Raw genomic sequence first — 3,772 nt, 5'->3', positions numbered from 1 at the left:
ATATAATATATATATATATATATATATATATATATATACATATATACATATATATATATATATATATATAATATATATATATATATATATATATATATAGAGAGAGAGAGAGAGAGAGAGAGAGAGAGAGAGAGAGAGAGAGAGAGGTGGTGGTGGATATGGATTGAGTCTGAGATTGATTCATGTTCATTCTGTATTCCAAACGTGGTATTGAAATCTTGGAGAGGAGTCTGAATACCTTATGTTGCGTTTAAATCTTAGAGAGAGAGAGAGAGAGAGAGAGAGAGAGAGAGAGAGAGAGAGAGAGACGATATGGGATTGAGTGTGAGATTAATTCATGTTCATTCTGAATTTCATGTGGTGTTGAAATCTTAGAGGGAGAGAGAGAGAGAATATTGGATAGAAATTTCAGAGAGAGAGAGAGAGAGAGAGAGAGAGAACATGGGATTGAGTGTGAGATTGATTCTGGGACACTTGGCGGGAGATAGACCGAGAGTCGTTCTGCAATATACAATTCGCATTGAGACCCCAGAAGGCCTATTTATATGCTGCTGCCATCTAGCGTTCGTCCGACGAATGAAACAAGAATCCGTGAAAGAGAGAGAACGTTTAGTTTCTATCATCCTTGCCTCCCCAACCTTTCGTTGGAATAACGATTAACGACCCAGAGGAGGTTGTATTCGGAGTTCGGCCCTTGCTGTGGGTAAGGATATTATAAATTTTTATTAGAACTTCCTTGTTACTATTTGACTGTCTTATTGTTCATTCTCTCCATTTTCCTTTTTATTGGATGAGTAGTCGTACTTATTTCGTATTTTAAGTGGTATTTTTTCAAAATTATTGAGTTTAATGTCTTAGAGCTAACCTACGCAACATCACTGCCCAGAATGATTTAAAATCATTTTATTAATATCGACTTGGTTTTTATGAATTTCATTAGGTTTTTGTAAATCGTTTAAGTATTTTTAATATATATTTAACAAAACTGCACCGGTTCCGTACTCCCTATAACCTTGTTCTGTGTTTCAGATATCGACCATACCTGAAGTTTACTGTGAACTCCATAGGTAACAATTTTTTCCATCTAAAGCAACAGGTGAGAAACTCTTCTCTTTTAGCAGAACCCAACCAAATACACTTGCAAGCTAATCCTCCCCCTTCAGGGGCGGAGCCCCTAGTGGGGGAGGAAATCCTCTGGCGCACGGTAGACCTTTAGTCTACCGTACGTCAGAGGGAGCTTGCAAAAAAAAAAATTAATAATAAAAAATAAAAAGAAAAAACGAGGGAAATTAATCTTATGAGTTTGAAACTCGTGACGTAATTGTATCTTTCATGGTGTTTACCTTCGAAAATTTGCATTAGGGAACGTAGCTTTTAGGAATGTAAACTTTTCTTTTAACGAAAATCATGCATTAGGGAATGTAGCTTTTAATGAGGTATAATTTTTAATCAAAACTTGTGAATTTGACACCTCAGATAGTAAAAAAATTTTTACATTTTAGCTTATTTAAATGTTTAATGTATCTTCATCTTTTATCAATTTACAGTAAATGAAATTCTGAAGACTTATTTGAATCTTACATGTCAGAATTAACATGTCAGTTTATTTTTTTTCAGAACTTAAATAAGCATCAGCAATTCGATATTCTATATTTGATTTAAAATTTATTAGTCTATCATTGAGCCTAAGGTTTACAGGTCAATCTAAAAAGGCATTGATTAACTAACTCGGTAAATTCTCGAGGTAACTCTTATGAAGGACTATATTCCATAACTTCTGATACTAATTTCTCTTCTGTCGGCAGGTACTGCAGGTGTGGACAGCATGAACAATCCGTGATTAACACATTTAACTTAGAGAAAAGCCAGATTGTCGCTTTATTAAACACAAGGTACAGAATACCAAGTTACAGAAGTAAGAGGCCTCCACAGAGTTGAAGTTAACAAGTTACAAAATGCCAAGTTACAGAAGCCAGAAACCGCCACAGATGTTAAAGTTAACCTCTTAAGGAAAGATACCAGAGTTACAAAATATTAAGTTACAGAAGGCAGAGACCGCTGCAGATGTTGAAGTTAACCTCTTGAGGAAAAGTTGAAGTTAACCTCTTGAGGAAAAGATACCCAAGTTAGAAAATGCCAAGTTACAGAAGCCAACTGCTACAGATGTTAGTTAACCTCTGAAGGAAAAGATACCCAAGTTAGAAAATGCCAAGTTACAGAAGCCAGAGACCGCCACAGATGTTTAAAAGTTAACCTCTTGAGGAAAAGATACACAAGTTAGAAAATGCCAAGTTACAGAAGCCAACTGCTACAAATGCTAGTTAACCTCTGAAGGAAAAGATACCCAAGTTTCAAAATGCTAAGTTACAGAGGGCAGAGGCCGCCACAGATGTTAAAGTTAAACTCTTGACGAAAAAATACACAAGTTATTGAAGCCAGAGACCGCTACAGATGTTAAATTTACCTCCAAGGAAAATATACTTGTGTAATGAGGCTAAATGCTTCCCAGTCAGTGTCTTTTTAAGACTGCGAAGCACACTGCACGCAGGTTTAGCTGCACTTTCTCAGATTGCTTATTTTGAATGCGTAATCGGTATAAATGCGTAGGACAGTTTTCTTTCTCTTAATATTCAATCTGTAGAATTTTCAGTCCATTAAGTCTGTTGATTTTTAATAAAGCATTAATTTATCTTCAGTTTTTGCTTGTTTTAAAGGTGGTGATAAGTATTTGCTTGTTTGAATGGTGGTGATAAGTATTTGCATGTTTGAATGGTGGTGATAAGTATTTGCTTGTTTGAATGATGGTGATAAGTATTTGATTGTTTTAAAGGTGGTGATAAGTATTTGCTTGCTTGAATGGTGGTGATAAGTATTTGCTTGCTTGACTGGTGATAAGTATTTGCCCGCTTGAATGGTGGTGATAAGTATTTGCTTGTTTTGAAGGTGGTAATAAGTATTTGCTTGCTTGAATGGTGGTAATATATACTGATGACAAGCCGTACAAGGATATGGTTATACTTCATAAACTCTTCCCAGACATATTTTTTGCCTAATTTGCTTCTAATTTGAGTGTGTTTAAGTGCAGAATTGAGTAAATTCTAAATTTGGGCGAAACTAAATGAAACTGAACATCTTTTATTTCTAACTAGATAAAACATTACTTATAAAGTTCCAGTAAAAGTAAGTTAAGCGAACAATCTAATGAATTAAGTTATAAAATAAAGTCTAATTCTCTATTACTCGTAACCAAGTAACGGTCAATAACACAAGTCAGGCTCGTGGGCTCGTTCACTAGAGTTATAAACCTAACGGGAAACTGCTTTTCAGCATTGAAAGCCAAACGATGCTAGATGAACGCCCCCTATGTAGCTTAACCTAATTTACGCGAGCTTGAGGAAGCTTGACCTTCCCTGCCATGAAATTACAACATTACAATCTCTCTCTCTCTCTCTCTCTCTCTCTCTCTCTCTCTCTCTCTCTCTCTCCTTTTGGATTTGGTCTTCCATAGAATTTACTACCCTTAGAAAAGAGAGGAAATAAATAATAGGCCCCAGGGGGACGGTGGGAGACATTTACAGATAATTTCCTGCGATATCGTGAGTTTTTAAGCTTTTAATGTGCTTACATTGAATAAATGGCTATGTAATAAATAGAATAACTTGAAGATTGTCAAGCAAACGATAATATGGATAGAACTTAATATGCTTTGACCAGCGTCCTCCCATTATTATTATTATTATTTAGAGATCGCTTCTATCTGAACTTAGTGTAA

At 35.4% G+C, this 3,772-nt stretch overlaps 1 long non-coding RNA gene across 2 annotated transcripts; it reads left to right on the top strand.

Moving 5' to 3' along the window:
* Positions 1 to 653: 653 nt before the first annotated feature.
* Positions 654 to 2,691, top strand: LOC135201327 (uncharacterized). Of its 2 annotated transcripts, none has more exons than XR_010311496.1 (3): positions 654 to 703; positions 1,030 to 1,096; positions 1,806 to 2,691. It is a non-coding gene; the product is annotated as an uncharacterized LOC135201327 (long non-coding RNA). The 2 variants fall into 2 exon arrangements; XR_010311497.1 differs by having other exon boundaries at positions 664 to 699.
* Positions 2,692 to 3,772: the final 1,081 nt, after the last annotated feature.

The sequence above is a fragment of the Macrobrachium nipponense genome, chromosome 28, assembly GCF_015104395.2.
Source record: "Macrobrachium nipponense isolate FS-2020 chromosome 28, ASM1510439v2, whole genome shotgun sequence".
Taxonomy (NCBI): domain Eukaryota; kingdom Metazoa; phylum Arthropoda; class Malacostraca; order Decapoda; family Palaemonidae; genus Macrobrachium; species Macrobrachium nipponense.
Note: the sequence above shows the minus strand (reverse complement) of the source record. Positions and strands in the feature narration are given on the sequence as shown.